Source organism: Manacus vitellinus, unplaced genomic scaffold (assembly GCF_001715985.3).
Source record: "Manacus vitellinus isolate BGI_N305 unplaced genomic scaffold, ASM171598v3 scaffold_53_pilon, whole genome shotgun sequence".
In the NCBI taxonomy this organism is placed as follows: Eukaryota; Metazoa; Chordata; class Aves; order Passeriformes; family Pipridae; genus Manacus; species Manacus vitellinus.
This window is the reverse complement of record NW_021940637.1, coordinates 597,372-614,232: the sequence shown is the minus strand read 5'-3', so window position 1 is coordinate 614,232 and position 16,861 is coordinate 597,372. Positions and strand designations below refer to the sequence as shown.

The window sequence follows — 16,861 nt, the reverse complement described above, 5'->3', positions numbered from 1 at the left end:
CTACCATGGCTTTGCAAAATTCTATATTTCCTACATTATGTGTTCATCAAATGCTTTTGGGGTGGAGAGAGGGAAAAGCACTTCTATTTTTGATTTACATCCTGCAGGACACAGATTTTTTCCCCAGATCCCAGTGGGTTTTTGCTTCTTGTTTGCCTCCTTCCAGATTGTTATAGCTCTGTCACTCTTTGTGGGGAACCAAGAGATGGAAGGCTGTTATGCAGACATCAAGGGGTTGCAATTGCATGCTGGTAAACATGAGAGCAAGAGGGATTTCTGATGGTATTAGAAACCACAAGATATCTGCAGATGTAAGTGTTCCTGGAGGCAGTGGGTCTAGCTGTTAGTAGAGCAATTAGACCTGGTGTTATTCCCAGCCCTGCTGCATCCCACGAGTCACCACAGAGGAGGGGACGGTACCCGTGTCCCACCCACCTGTCAGTGGCAGCTCCACGGCACATGTGGGTCCCTGTATCCCACTCTCCAGCCAAGCCACTGCCCAGTTCCACCTGGGCCTTACAAGCTGGGAAAAGGGGGAAGGAAATGATGTAGAGGATATGGCACAGTGCCTTGCTTTACATGCACTGCAATTACCATGCTGGCATTTTCCCTGTGTTCGGAATAAAAATGTCAATAAGGAACAAGTTACTAAACCAGAAAGAGGGTGGAAACGGCAAGAGCTCAGGCAGGCTCAAGGGCCTCGGCATCACTGCAAACCCATTCCTGTGGTCCCTGAGCTCTGGGGTATGGAAACAGAGCTTGCTGCCCCAGCCTTCCCTCTGTGGCTATGGCCAAGGCTGGTCCCTCTCTTCAGCACTGTGAGACCAACCCACCTGGGGCTCCCCAGTCCGACGAGGCACTGGAATACTGCGGGAAGGAGCCCAAGGGATGGTCAGGGACTGGAGTACACAGTGTACAAGAAGTTGGGTTGTTAGCCCCCAGACAGATCTTACTGCCCTCCTCTGCTCCTCCTGCAATCCTGAGGCTGCCCCACTAAATGAAAATGTATTTTTCTCTTTTAATGAGACCTTTCTGTCCTTTTTATTTGCCTTTTCCTTCCCAAGCCTTTCCTTGGTTCCCTGATGAGCTTGTTGCCTCCACCAGCACTTCCAGAGAGCTTGTCAGGGAATGATGTTTCCAAAGGAAGCAATGCAATTCCATACTGTTGCTCAGCCTCAGGGTTCCTGCATCCAACAAAGCTCTTGGCAAAGGGCACTCCAAGCACTGTGAATGCCAGAGAAGACCTAACCATGCCACAGGGTGCAGGAAGAGGATGGCAAGAGCAGAGGGATGCTCACAGTCAGACGTGGGTATGTTTGCTAACATGCAGCCCAATAGGTGGGACAAGGGCTGAGGCTGAGGGGCAGGAATCTGAGTGCCCACAGCCCCTGGCAGCAACTACAGCCCAGCCCAAGGAGCCAGAACAAGCAGGGTACCCATGACTCCCTCCTGACTGTGGATAGTGAAATGGTCCCAAATGCACCTCTGCTCTCCTGCCCCTACAGTGCCTCCCCCTCCTTATTTTCAATTATCAAAGCAAAAGAACACACACACAAAGGAAAACAGCACAAAACAAAACAAAAAACCCACAAAAGACAACAACAAAAAAATAACAAAAAAAAAAAAAAGAAGAAAAACAAAACAACAACAAAAAAAACACTACCAAAAAAAGAAATTAATTAATGATTCATGCTGGAGCCTTGGCAAACCTCGCTCTGCATAAGTTCAAAGCAGGAACAATAAGTATTTGGCAAAGAGGAGGGAGTGGGCTCGTGCTTGGCGGCGTATGGTGCAGAGTGCTGGCAGCATCGCTCCCACCGCCGTGCCCGGCACCGCAGGGGCCACGGGAACGGCACCGCCGAGCTGCTCCAGCCAACTGTCACATCCTGCCCAAGGGATCAGCCACAGCCCAACTGTGGATAAACGGGCACAGAGGCCCAGGAGGAACACACCACTGCTGCCAGCGCTGGCCGTGCGCGTCCCGCCTGCCATGTGATGCACCCTCTGCCCCACGTGCTCGCGCACATGTGCCCCCCTGAAAACCTGGGCCTGAGCCACTCCAACCCTGCATCTGGCAGAATTAGGATAATGAGAGATCTTTAATGCAATTAGTAGATGTCATGGGACATGGTCTTGTGAGTCTAGAGCAAATGAGGCTTGGATAATTGGTGTTGAAACACATATATCAGGGAGATGATTTTTTCCCCCCCCCCGCCAGAGCTGAAGGCTGGAACACGCTGTCAACTGATCCCGTACAAATGCGTTTGGCTATTCGCTGGTGGCAGCTTCCAAAGTTCTAGTGTGGGGCCTCTGCCAGGCAGGCCTGCAATCCTAGCAGCAGACAAGCTGTCGTTTGATTGTTAAAAGAACTGCCTGGAAAGTGGCTTTATCCCTACATGCATGCACAACACCCACACACGTGCTCACGTGCATGCGAGCAGCCAACAGGCACTGGCAGTGGCAGCGTTCCAGTTGCCCTGAGCCCTGCTTGCAGCTCCACTTTCCTTCTGCTCAAGTGGAAGTTCACTAGGGGTATAAGGGTGGTCTTAATCTGTGGCACACCCAGCCCTGTTAGGGTCGAAGTGGGAGCAGAGTGGTCTGACTGCCCCGCGACAGGGGAGAGGGATGCACTGCATGCCTTCCTATCAGAGGGATCTGCCATCTCCCAGCACTTTCCCCAGCAATGGGCCCCCACCAGTACAGGACACCTCCACCCCTTGGTGGTCAGGTCAAAGCCATAAACAAATCTACTTATATGTTGTCTCAGCAGCACCTCCAAATACCAGACTAGGACAGACGCTGCTTTCCCAGATAGCCAAACCTGCTCTGGGGCATTTGCAGGGCACATGTAATCAAAAAGCCATGAATTTTCAGAAAATGCAATAGCTGGTCTGTGCAAGGTTCCTAAATTAAGAATTTTGCTTTGCACTAAACTCAGTGAATCAAAATCACCTGCAGAACAGGACTCGGGAAAAACCCAAGCCCTTGCATTTTGCTGGGAAATATTCAGGAATTTTGCCACAGTAAGGGAAAAAGTATTTCATTTCTCAAGCACAAACCGTAATAAAATGTTAAATACAACCTGGATATTAAATTAAAACATAAAAGTCAAAACACATCAAATCAAAGAGACACATTTGAATTTCCTGGACACTGTCAACAGATGGAAGCCAGAATGATTTGCTTCAATACTCTCCCACCTGAATTTTGGTTTCATGGCTACACGCCGATTCTGATAACGCAGTCTGATAAAAAATGTATTTTCCAATGGAAAATTTTATCCCTGATACCCTCTGCCTGCATTTCCAGAGCATCTGATGGATGATGCAGGGGATGGAGATGGTGTCCCTCCAGGGCAGGTCCCCAGTAGAGAGGGGATCAGCCTTGAGATGCTGCCCTGTGCTTGGCTGGTGCAGGACCAGGGGAAATTGATCCAGTCTATGCCCCTTAATGAACGGGAAAGCATTCCCATGGGTTATTAAGCATTTGTATGGGTTTGGAAACCATAACCGTGTCACCACAATATAATTATGGATAAACACAAGGCAGGCCATTGGAGCGCAACAGAGCACAAGGCTGGAAGAAGGGTGCTGTTCCCTCCTCCAGCCTCTCCCAGTATTCACTGGGAATGATGGAGATGGCAACAGGCAGCCTGAACCATCAGCTGTGCACCAGAGCACCTCTGCCAACCAGCCCTGGGCAGTCCTGCCTTGCTAAAGCCAAGCTGGGTACCAGGCTGCGCCAAGGCAAGCACTGCGAGTGCTCCCTAGGGACAAGTCACTTCTGACAGCAAAAGTGGGAATCAAACCCTGGCTGAGCCACTGGTTCTTACTGGTTCTTACACTCCAGGTTCTTACACTGAAGTGCAGCCCCAGCCCCTGCAGATGTATCTGTGGGGCTCCAGCCCCCAGAAGCAAACCCACAGCATCCGAGAGACACCCGTTTGAAAAACAAAGGTGGGGAACAGCAAGCCCATGGCCTTGGTCTGTGGCTGTGCAGCCCTGTGTTCCTGAGGCAGAGGAAGGGCACCAGGAGGAGTGCCTGGCTCACAGAGCATTTCATGAGGGTTCAGCACTTCATTAGGCAGCCACGGAGCCCCGTGAAACCCCACTCTCCCCTCTGGGGCAGCAGTGCCAAGGGCACCAGGCTGGTGCCAGGGGGCAGAGAGACCAGAGTGTCTCTGCCACGGCTGGTGGGGGACCAGGGCATGGAGGTGCCAAGCCCTCCAGCCTTGCAGGGCTCACCACATGACACTGGCGTGTTCAGCCTTCACGTGCTGCTGGTCCAGAGGTCCCCCTGCCTGGCCTGCCTGCACCCCTGCCCACCACACAGCAGCACAGTACCACGGCTGCCTGTGGGGAGCAGAGACCAGGGCTAGCTGCTTTCTGCAAGGCAGGGCTTCTCCCAGGCACTGGGCACCCCACGTTAGTGTAGCCCATGGACACAGCCTGGCTCCAGATGCAGAGCAGACGAGGCTAATGCATGCAACATCTTCAAGTCAGAAGTGAAAGAGCAGCTGAGAGGCAGCTCTGTGGCCATCTGCCAGGTGATGCAAGCAGTGCTTTCATAATTCAACAGGCAGTAAAGTCCCAGAGCAAGGTAAGAGCAAGGTAAGGCCAGCAGCCTGTCTCAGGGAAGGCATCTGAGAGCAGGGGGACCACCTGAATCCTCAAGCCAGCCCCCAGGTATGTACGTGCAGAGGGGAAGCACAGATGCCCTGTGAGCGCCCTGCAGAACCCACTGCAGGATCAGGTAAAAGCAGGTGCTTCTTTATAGGGTTAGATAGTATTGAGATGAATGAGAACAGGAAATAGAGTTGGAGTAATGAGGGCAGCAGTGTGGAAAGTCCTCAGCCCTTAGGGGCTAGGCTGAATAGCTGGAAAGAAGATTTACCTAAGATCTGCCACTCTCTGTCAGACTCGTAGTGCAGAGCACGTACTCCCGAGCTGGGGATTCATCGGCTCCAGCTGCCAGTGAAAGGGAGATGGAATGCCTTCCTGAGGGGTTCCTCCAGTTCTGCCACAAGTTGTCAGGTTCCAGAGCACTTGTGCAAGTAGCAGAGAAGGGGCTTTCTCTGGATGTCATTCCTGCAGAGTGCAGTTAGAGGTCCTGGATTTCGTGGCATCACAAAACCACGAAGATGGCACTTGGATGTCCCAGCCTGAGGAGCTTGGGTCTCACTGGGTAATTTGCCAGACCCATCCACCATGCTCCCCAATTCTCTACAGGCTGCCTTGCTAATCTCCAGCTCTGCTGACCCAATGGGATGTTGGGACCAGTGATGACAGAAGGGGAAAGCAGGTGGCAGCTGGAAACCACCACTTAAGATATATCCAGAAACTATCACTTAAGATACAGCTCAGCACAAGAACCCCAAAGGCCTGACATTCCCCAGCCAAAGGGTGTTCAGAGCTGGCACTGGCAGTTCTGCTGCCTGGGGAGATGGGAAGCACCAGGAGAGCCCGGGCAGCACAAGGAGGGTTAACTTGCAGCCATGGGAGCAGAAAATGAGGTTCCAGTTATTAGCTGATTTATTGGTCTGTCCTCAATTGGCACTCAGGACTCAGAAGAAAATGTTCCACTCCAAAGCATTAAGCATCTTCAAAGAGCAAAAGCATTAAAAATTGAAATCATAAAATAGACATGTAAATATAGCAGAGGTAAACGGGGCAGCAAGGAGAAGAGCAGAGCAAAGCCAACCCCAGCCAAGCCTGCAGGGCAGAGAAAGGGCTGTGCCAGGGGGCTGGAGCCATGCTGGGGTGGCTGCAGTCCCCCAGGTTGGGGGGACAACCTGTGGGGAATCTCTGGATGGCTTCCCTGAGTGACTGCCCTGCTCGCCGAGCTCTGCAGGGTGCAACTGTGCAAGAGAACAGAGGTGACTTGCTGCATGCATGTGGGAGCCTCACCCCACGGCCCCTCACCACCCTCCACTGGCCTGTACTTGATACCCTAAAGCATGTAGGGGTTTATACTCCCCTTTTCCCCCATGAAGCCTTCCCAAAACCACTTCAATTGTGGCAAGAGACGAGGAGCAGTTCACCTGGGTCAAGTGAACTCAGTGAAGTCACCCAGCCACCCCACCCTATGTCAGGAGTCACAGCTGGATGGCAAACCAATGCTGTCACCTCTTTGGGCAAGGGCAGTTTGTCACATGCAGTATTTCACAGAGTCTGGGACAAAAGCACTCACTTTCCTCCTCTTCTACAAGAGCAGGGCAGAACAGACCCAAGGTCCTCTGAGCCCCTCTGGCCAGATGTCTGCAAGGCAACATGATGGTGCCACCCTTCCCAAAGCACCTGCCAAAGGAGAGGGCTCAGCAGCAGTCCTTGAGCCTGGGGATGGGCTGCTGGAGGGGCCCTTCCTGGGCATAGAGGAAGGGAAGGGACCTGATGTAAATCACTACCCCTACGTGAGAGCCCCTTGCTGGGCTTGGGAAGTTTAATTGGAAGCTGAGAACCACTTCACATGTTGCTCCAGCACCTGGCCCAGCGTAAGGCACCATCTGCCAGCAGGGATGGCAAGCCAAGGGACAGATGTGGAAAAAGGAAAAGGAGGGAGGGAAGGAAGGACACAAAACCTCCTTGCCACAGTGGGAACATGCATCTCCCTGGGGGACTGGCATTTGGAGACAAGTGTGTGGCAATCCCATTCCCCTTAGGAGCAGCAAGTAATGTACTGGGCTGTCTGTTGACTGTATTTTCAGAGCTACCTGCAGAGATACCAAGCCCTTCCCATTGCTTCACGGGAGGGTGGTAGATGCTCAGCCCCTCTCCAAACCCACATCAGACTGCGCTCAGGGGTGGGCTTTGCACCTCCACACAGAAGAAGTGAACCCCCACAAGAACCGGCAAACCAGCCAAGAGACAAAACACCAATGGTCATGCTAACCTTTCAAACCTCTGGAAGCACAACCATCTTCTTGGTAAAGGTCTCTGGTGAGGAGGTGGGAAACCACCATGTCCTCCAGAGTCCTGGAGGCCCTGAAGGGTCCCATCCCACTTGTCATTCAGCAAGAGGGACCACCACCACTGCCCCTGACCACGCTCTGGCACGAATTCAGCTCTCTTGGCACCCATACCTGTTTTTCCTCTACGCACAATTTTTTTCTTAATTGGGAGCTTGTTAATTATCCCAATACTTCGCGGAGGAAATAAACAGCAATTAGAGAAATAAGCGGTATTTTTATTCCCTGGCACTCTTTGCAGAGCTCCCTGACGCCTCCCATCCACGGCTCCCACACGGGCACATGCTGCTGCCTGCTCCGGCATCGCTGCCCGACTGCTCTCCTCCGTCTGTTCCCCGCGAGCAGGGCACTGCGGTGGTGGGCTGCCTTGCTCTCCCCCGGGGAGGAAGCGTTACTGTGTGAAAGCAGCAGGCTGTCCCACTGTAATCTGTTCTAAAAGTCATAAATTGCTGAGAAAAGCCAGTTTTCCCGCACAACAGAAGGTTAGCGTGTTTAAAGAGAGCACTGGAACTGTTTTTATTAATCAGAACCGCTATAAAGAAAGCATTTTAATTAACATAATTATCCTGTTTGAGAGAGGCAGCCCGTACCTCACAGATACTTTTCAAACTAAAGATGGGGGCTGTCACAGTCAGTCATAATTAAGCAAAATGAGCCAGTTTTCCTTGCTCCATATCTGCCTCCTCCCAGCCACACATTTCCCCTTTCCCTCAAGGCGAGCAGAGACAACATCATGCCATGGGGTGGCAGAGCAGGTCCCCATCCCTGCCTCCAGCATGGACCAGTCGGGATTAAGTTCCATCCTAGCCAGGAGGACTGGACTGTCCAACTCTGGGCACGGACTGAGCTGCAAACAGTGAACCTGGAAGATGGAGGTGGCTATAAAAAACCCCACAAGATCTGTATGACTTTGTTTGCGGCACAGTCTCACAGTCAACAGCTAAAAGACTTATTCTCATCGGAAAAGACAAAAAGTAAAAGCATAAAAAGCCTGGCACTGAGCCACCCCCCAGCACAGAGAGAGGAGCAGGTAAGGGAAATAAAATCTGGCATGGGCAGGCAGCTGTGTAAGGCATCATGTGGGTTTGTCTGAGCATCCCAGACAAATCCTGCAGGGCAGCGAGTTGACCACGAGCTGCAGCCTTCATCGGCAGCCCTCCTCCTCCTGCCTGAGGCACGAGGCTCCACCACATGCCTTAGGCAGCATCTTTCATGCTCTCTCCTGACACAGTAACAGGCTCAGTAGCTCCCTTGACACGTCCCTGCCTGCTCTTCGCCCCCGACACCGATGTCCCCCTTCTAAAGGGCAAGATGGGGCACACAAGCCACATAAAGCAACCAGCCATCAGCTCCAGCCCTGCCATTCTCTGCTTCAGCCGAGACCTCCTGTACCACCAAGGTGTCCTGGAGCAGGACACACACCTCAGGCTGAAGGCAGCACCTTCAGCAACCAACCAAAGTCCCTTCATGGCAGCACCACTCAGTATTTTAACAGGTATTTTAAAGGATGTTCTGCTATTTTGCAGAATGTGCAGTATAGCAGACTGTTAACAATCAGTGTTTTTAATTTAAATCTCCTTAATTTACAAGAGATGACTCTGAGTTGATGGGTCTGCCCTGAAATGGCACACCACTGGAGATGCTCATGCCATGTCCTTAATTCACACCCAGTGTCACCTCAAAAAGACCAAAGTCATTGCACCGAGCTCACGGCCCCACGGCCCCATGGACTGCAGGGCCAAGAGCACCCATCCTGCCCATACAGCACTCAGTGTCACCACCCAAGGGCAGCCCACGCTCCCTCACGGTCAGTCAACTGCTCTCTGCAGGTATAACAAGCGAAAAATTGGAAAAGAGGTACTTTCAGATTTTATTTTATTTTTTTTTTGCACGGTTTCCTTAAGAAAACAAGTCTTGTGCCATCGCGTGCCCCAAGTGTTGTAAGTCTCCCCTAATTACTCTCCAATTCATCAGTCAAATTCAGCAGCGTGTGAGTGACAGCTGGAAATCTCAAAGTTATTGAATTCCTGGAGGTTTCATGGAAATAGGCAGGCGGATAGAGTGGAGAGGCCTTCCCTGGCTCAGCTGAGCCAGGCTGCAGCACGAGCCTGGGTCTTTTGAGGTGCCAGAGGATCCACACTGGAGAAAGGAGTAGCACAAAAGCCCTGATGATGCAGGGAAAAGGCTGCATCAGGGGATGTAGCGTGCTAGATATTGAAATCAGTCAATCTTCAGGTATTAGCCCCTGGAAAAGCAGCCTTCAGTAATGCTGAGTGGCATGTTAACAACCTCTTTTCAAACAGGAAGCACAATTTTCATGGGAAATTCAGGTTTTCTTGGTGGAAAAATTAAAATATTCAGAACAGAAAACATCAAAGACACTTTTCTTCTTTGGTTCAACACAAACTGACACATTTCAGGTGACTAAAAAGACATCTGGGACCCACCATGGGAAGTCTAGAAGCATTTTCAGCAACCAACCTTTGCTGGGCAGGGGTCAGAACTTATGACAGCCTGCTCCAGATGTTCCAGGAGAACCAGACAGGGACATGAACAAAAGCAGAGCACAGGGTAGAGGCACCAGGCAAAGCCTTGGGCTTGCTGCTGTGAAAGGTTTTGTGTGGCACATAGGAGGGTTTTATTGCAGGCTATGAAGCACCTGCTTAGAGATAATCTCAAGACCTACTTGTAAGACCAAGTAAAAATACCTCTCCTGGTTCTGGATTGTGAGAGCTGGGAAGGAGGGTTCCAAAATTGGGTTCTCTCCCCGTCCACACGGAGGATGGGGTTGTGACACCACAGAGAAGCTGTTTGTAGGTCTCCATTCACAGGCTACCAGGCAGGCAGCCTCACCCTCCCTCAGACAGGGGCATCTGCCTTTCCCAGCTCCCAATCCCTGGTATAAATAGGACTCCTTGATGGAAGAGTTGGGGTTGGTGGAATTCCACGGCGCTGCACGGCATTGCATGGCATGGAACAGCAGCTCTTCCAGCCACATCCCCTCCTTCTGTGGCCCCACTGCTGGCCAGGCAGCCCTCACAGCCCTAGGGGAGCCTTCCTCCCTGAGCCTGCTCACACGCTCCTCTCATCACAAGCCCAAGCTGCAGCAACACGAAGCGACACTCATAAACTCCTTAGAAGGGAGATGTTAATGAGCACTGAGTGGAGGGTGAGAAAAGCCCTTAGGTCTGTTGCCAGAGCTGATGAACATCCCCCAGCCACAGAGCCCCACTCAGGCACACAGCACGTGGGGAGAGCCGGACCCCGAACTGCCACCCCACAGCTTGGGGCAGGAAGGGACAAGGTCCCTCAAAGCCTCACTGATCCCTTGCTTAACCTCAAAAAACACCTCCTGCAAGCCTCCTGCAAGCCAAGGGGTTCTGGAATCGCAGGTCCTGCCGGGATGGGACGCTCTGCACCTGAGGAGGAGCAGGAGGCCACGCCACGCCTGCCCGCATCGGCGAGCGGTTTATGCTTGGGTTGCATAAATAAGTCACACGCCAGGTTTTATATTGGGAACTCGGTTCTGAGCTTGTGTAACTCTGATTTATTTATTTATTTATTTTTTTAATGCAGCCAGGAAATCGCCATATAAAGTGTATGTACAAAAATAACGATCTTCCTCAGCTAACCGGCCACGTGAGCGGTGCCGTTTGCGTGGCCCTGCCCCTCGGTCCCCACGTACACTGCCTGACACGTTTTTTTACGGTGACAGACTGCCCTTTGGGGGAAATGTGATTTAATTTTTAGTATAACCTTAAAAAAAGGAGACTAGCAAAGCAGCTCTCCCATAAATTTTGTAAGTGACATTTATTTCTCTGCACATTAGCACTAGTGATGGACAAATGTGGAATACAGGGGTTTGGTTCAGAGGAGCAGCCATCTTCTCACTGCCAGCTCCAGTGGGATGAGGCAGCTGTACTTGGGCTTGCCTCAGGCACTGCCTGGAAAATCTCCAGATGCTGAGCCCTCTTCTCCCTTCAAGACCTCAACACAAAATGTAGCCCCTCTGTGCCTTAGGGGGCTCTGGGTACTCCTTTTGGTGTCTGGAGACCCCACCTCTAAGGAAGCTCCCACTTCCTTGCCCATGGGCCAGGTATCAGCAGTAACACAGCAAAGTTTCCCACTGGCTCAGCCCATAAAAGCATCTCTGGCATGCTCAGATCCCTGCCCATCCTTGCCAAGGTAAGATGGAGTTTGCTTTAAGAACACAATAGATCTTCCTGGTCACCGAGGCAAGCTCCCTGCTACCCAAGCCTGCCAAGTCTTGGGTAGATATAAAAGATCTCAGCAGCTGGGTTTTTAATTACAGGGACTAGAAATCAGGCTCTGTGGAGTCACACCAGGTTTTCATGGTGGCTCAGGCAAACACAAACCATGCCAAAACACCACACAAACTGTGCTGAACCCCCTTCAAACCATGCCATATCCCCAAAGGCTGAGCTTGGAGGAGAACAGATGGGTGCTTCACAGCACAGCCCTCTCCAAAACATGGGTGCAGGGGTTTTGCACTGCTGGGTGCCAGGGTCAAATACTGTCATATGTGCCTGGCCAGAGGAAAATGCAAGGTGCCACTAAATCCATTATATCCATATGGATTCTGGCAGAGACAGAGGGACAGGAGATGTCTGATTTACTACCCTGGGGCTGGACTAGACCAAAAGAAACACTTCCAATTCCTTGGCACTGATAAAAGATCAGAGGAGCAGAGAACAGAGGACTGTTAATGGATAGGGAAGCTTGGTGTGATTTGTGGCACAGCTATTTGCACCTAGGAAAAAGCAGGCAGCAAATTTGCCAGTGTCAGCCCTGCCATGACAAGTCCTTAAGTGTTGCCCTGGCTTCTGGTACACAGGGATCTGCAGAGACAGTTCGTTTGAATTTCTAGGGAGCAGGTCGTATCAGAAACTGAACTCTTGAGTCCCAGAAGACTTGGCCACCTCCACTGCAAAGTGTTTCAAAATAGCCACAACTGGCTTTCCCCAGTCTCTGACAGAGGCTGGAGACTGTAAAAAGCCTTTTCTTTGGTCAGACAAACGTTTCCCTCTGCTGAGGTGGCTCAGCATCCCTGGAGCATCCCATGTGCTCCTGAGGATACTTCTTTCTGCCTTTCCTGGAGCAGTGCTTGGGCTCCCTTCTGGCCAAGTGGATGTAAATGCTGAGCAGAGGCAGCAACAGCTGCCCAGGTCTGACTCTGGCAGCAGGTGCTGCCCTGTCCCAGCACCAGCAGCAGCCCAACCACCTCTGTGAGACCAATGACTGACCCTCACTCCTCCTCCTCACACAACCCAAGCCAAAGACATCTTCTGGAGTTGCCCAACACTGCTGTCCTCTGCTGCCAGACTCCCAAGGAGTGCTGCCTGCTGCCTACCACTCTCTCAACAGGCACTTTGGCAACCCAAGCTATTATTTCCCAGGCTGTTGAATTAGTTCTTGCACTGGCATCACCAGGCACCTCCGAATTCCCACATCAAGTCTCAGTTGTTCCCCAGCTCTTCCCTGGCATCTCCACTCAACAGCGGCATAAGCCAGTCACGTTTTGGCAAAGGGGTGCCTACAAAGCCCCAGCTGTAGCCCTGACTTAAAAAAATACAAGCATATGAAAAGAATAAGGCAGCCTGGTGAAGTAGGCAGCCTCAACAAGGCTGAGCAGTGCTGACCACTGGGACCCATCCCCAGGGTTAGGGGTGGCACCCATGGAAGCCCTTTCCTCCTCCGCAGCAGCGGCTTGCTGTGAACATGCAACCGAGCCAATTCTTTCTCTGCATCATACCCCACAGGCCCAGGAGGATTAGAAATAAGGATGAACATCAGGTCAGACATGTCTCCCGCTCACAGCCATGCACGCATCTGCCTCTCCCAAGAGCTTGGAGTCACAAGCACAGCCCCCAAAATCTGGTCTAACACATGCGGGTGAGGAGGGAGCAAAACCCCCTGGTTGGCCCAGAAGGCTGAAGGGTCTGAGGAGGAGGCTCAGAGATGCTCAGACGGAGCTTTCCATCCTCTCTTGCTCAGCTGACCACGACTGCTGGTGCCTGACAGCCAGAGACCCCATGGGGTCCTCACAGACACATGTTGAAGGAGACCAAAACACCCTTTCTCCCTCCCCAAAATGCCGTGTTTATCTGAACACCAGTTTATGGCAGATCTAAGGTAGTCCATTCCCTTTTGAGTTAAGATTTAAAGTTTTAACAAAAGCAACTCAGTGTTTTTGCCTAGGAAAGCTGTTGGGAGCACCAGCAACTCAATCTCTACTGATAAAAACCTCATTTCTCTAAAAACATGAGACCATAAAACATGGGCAACACAGAACCTCAGATTGCAAAGGACAACAGTTTTCCTGCGTTTCTGCTGGGCCACGAGGAAAAAAACCCACGTCTGACAACATCTGCAAAGAGAGTCGTTGTGAAACCTTCAGAGACCAGCAGGCAGAGCAGGTTCCCAGCCTCTTCCACCAGCTGGGAGCACAGTGAAAGATGCCATCAGTCGCTGTATGGGGCATTTACCTTGTACTTTGCTTTGCTGTCCGTTGTTTTGCATGCCCAGGAAGTACCTGCCACATTGTCAGCAGCCCCCTGCGAGTTCCAGGAGAGCAGCCCCAGCAGATCTCTTCCAAGATGCTCCCATCGACTACAGGGGGACAAAGCAATCAGGGAGCAGACAAGGAACACACGGCTTTCCCATTGTGGAGAGACTGCTGGGATTTGTTGGAAGGCATCCAATTAGTTAACAAGCACTCCAGAGCTGAGTCTGGTCTGGAATCAGCAATTAATTACAGCAAGGCAAGTGAGAGTGAATATATTGGAGGAACATGCATCTGTCCTAGGGATGGACCTAGGAGAAGAGGGTGTGCCCAGCAAACCCATACTGAAATGGAGAGGAGCAGCTGGCAATGAGCAAGCAGGATGATGTGGCTCCTGAAAAGATGCACAACACTAGGAGTGAACACCACAACTGGTCCCCGTCCCAGATGTCCACTACCAGGAACTGGCACTGCTTAGAGCCTCCAGCTCTGGAGCTGGTCTTCCACATCAATCCCAGCCTGTCACAGGCAACACAAGTGCTGTGGGCACACAGAGGGTGAACACTTTGTTTCTAGTGAGCAGTGATGGAGTAATTAAGTGAACAAGACACATCAGCTTGGCTGGGCACCTCCTGCTTCCACCCTCCGCAAACACCACGGTTTTGGAAATCCTGGAATAATTCCCTCATATTCATTTTCCTCATTAGTCTTCTGCTCTGGGTTCCTGAGCATGCTCCAGTGCAGGAGGGCACATCAGCTTCCAGGTCCACGGTGGCTCAGAGGAGCTGGGCTGTCACCAGCAGCATCAGCCCTCCTGGATGCAAGAAGTCTCCCACCAGGTTCTTCTCATTGAAAATCAATGTCTGGGCCCTGGGAAGAAGGAGAATACCTCCTTCCAAGACATTCACAGCCAAGCCTCGCAGCTCCTCGTTACCATCCGCCTCTCCGGAGCGTGTCCCCATGCAGCAGGAGCTGCAGAGCAGCTCTGCATCCAGCCCCTGTAATAAATTAGCCAGGGATTCGGGCATTTCGGCACAGCTGCCTCATCCTCTGCCAGCATGACAATGTGATTAATTTTGGGTGCGGATGAAGCTCATTTATCAGAGGCACGTGATGGCCCCGCAGCCTGCGCGGCCGTGCGGGGAGCCCCAGGGTGCGGGGCAGAGCGGGAGCAGAGGCAAAAGGCAGGAGGCAGGGAGGGAGAGTGAGGGGCCAAGCCTGGGGCATCTCTCAGGAAGGCTGTTTGCCACGTCGGCTCATGATTAAGCATGCTGGGGAAGAAGAGCCCGTGCAGGAAGAGAGCTTTTATCTCTGCTAACACACACGGCCGCATCTGGGGAGAGGTGTGCAACGGGAGGGGTGTAAGAGGATCGGGGAGAAGAAGCCATGAGCCAATTACCATGCTTCAGGAGAGGCAATTCTACCCCCACGGCCACTTCTCCCCCCACTGCCCCCTCGTCCAGGCCATTTTCCACTTTCCCCTCTTTTCTGAGGACTGACAGGTGCTGTTCTCCCTGTCCCCACTCTGCAGCCACAGACACTTGCTCTTTGCTGCTGGCAGGAGCGTGGCCAGAGCTGCTCCTGCAGGAATTGTCTGTGAAGACAGAGCTGTTAAGTTCACTTCCCAATGTAACACAGCCCTGACAGAGAAAAATCACTTGGTCAGTTCATCCACCCATTGGCTGGAGTTTTGCCATGTGCTGGAGTAGCACCCAGCACAGCAGTGCTGCTTGCTCAACACGGCACAGCTCTCCTGAGGGCCTGAGCTGCTTCCAGCTGAGGCTGCCAAGGTCACAAGCAAAGCATTCACAAGATCAGGAGTCTCTCCACAGTTTTGGAGCGAGGAATAGCTTTTGTGGTGAGCTGATGCCACACCAGATGCCCTCCAGTGAGATGGTTAGATACGCTCCAGACAGTGGTGTTCCCACCCCAGAACAGGTCTGTCTCAGAGCAAGGCCACGCCAGCAGCACCCAAAACACCCTGAGATCACCATAACAACCCTCTCTTTGAGAATTTTAGGCCCCAGCTAGCGAACCATTTGCTGCTGAAGAAAAGAAAAACCCTCAAGTTCAACGGGGCCATGCAACCCGGGACAGTGGTGGCCAATCCTTGAGCACATGACTGGTGTTGACGCCTTCTGTGGGGCTGAATTATGAACCCAACAGGTGGCATCAAACAGAGAAGCTGCTTTTTTGATAAATACATATTCTTTAAAGAGAACACGTGAAGAGGACAAAGGTGAAGATGGCACAATACGTGGCAGCTGTGCTGATTGCAAGACAGTCCTGCTAATTTATCCCAGCACAGAAGCAGGACCCTTTCTGCTGGGTTAAAGGATAGAAAACCCATAGAGATTTTAGAAGTGTGAAAACATCAAACACTGGATGGCACAGAGACTGAAGCCCAAGAAAGACGAGAAATTTTATCTTTTTACCCACTGAGTCCCCCAGGAGAAAGTCAGCCAGGTAGCTGGTGGCAGAGAGAGTGGCCTGAGAGGAGCCCATACCTGGAAAGGTTACAGGTAATGACACTAGCTTGCAACCAGGACTGCAACCTCTGACTTTTACATTTCTTCCAGGTCCTAAATGCTCCTCTAAGCCTGGCTCCTCTGCAAAGGTCCCCAGGCAGGCTGTGCTCTCCTTCCACCCATCACTTCACCTTTTTGTTGTTCCAAAGGACCCCAAGTCCCACCCAGTGGCAGAGCCCTCCCAGCTTTTATTGCAATCATTGTGCCAATCACTCAGTTGAAGTTTTCAATTCCCATCTGACAAAGTTTACCCAGGAAGGATTAAAGATGCCCACACAGCTTCCCTTTGTGGATTACGGAAAGGCAGTGATAAATGTATTTCAGCCTATTTTTACACAGTGGGGAAATAATCCGTGCTGGGGTGAAGCACCCTGGGAGCTGGCTCCTTGAGAGAGGCTCACTCAGGCTCTTACACCTGCCTGGGGAGCAGTGATGGTGCCTGGCCTCACTGCCCCACCAGCACCACACAATGCTTTCACACTGGCATGCACTCAGCAAGGAGAAGGGGATTGCACTTACCAGAGCCGAAATCCTACAAGGACCTGCTGGCAAGGCAAGGAACCTGGAAAGGAAGAGAAAGAGGGATGTGGTTCAGTGGGTTGGCTCTGGACAGCAGCAGGTGGTTTAGGAGGGTGACTGGGGAGTGTTGGTGGAGCCCAGGCCTGCAGGGGTAGGATGGGACAGGTTGTCCCATGGCAGCACCCTCAGAAAGGCTGTGCCACTGCGAGCAGGAAGGAAGTGACCTGCCCTTGCATTGCACCAGGACCATCTAAATTAGTCAGGGCCATCTAAATTCACCCAGCCCTGCTCTCCAGGGTCTCCAGGTGCTCAGCTGGCACTGGGGGT

At 52.0% G+C, this 16,861-nt stretch overlaps 1 protein-coding gene across 1 annotated transcript in view; it reads right to left on the bottom strand.

The window, feature by feature from the left end:
- Positions 1-16,861, bottom strand: part of LINGO1 (leucine rich repeat and Ig domain containing 1) — a 140,176-nt gene that overhangs the window by 87,141 nt on the left and 36,174 nt on the right. Inside the window, exon 2 of the mRNA XM_018081529.2 lies at positions 16,535-16,577. The gene's annotated coding sequence lies outside the window, so the exon portion shown is untranslated. The remainder of the gene's footprint in view (positions 1-16,534; positions 16,578-16,861) is intronic.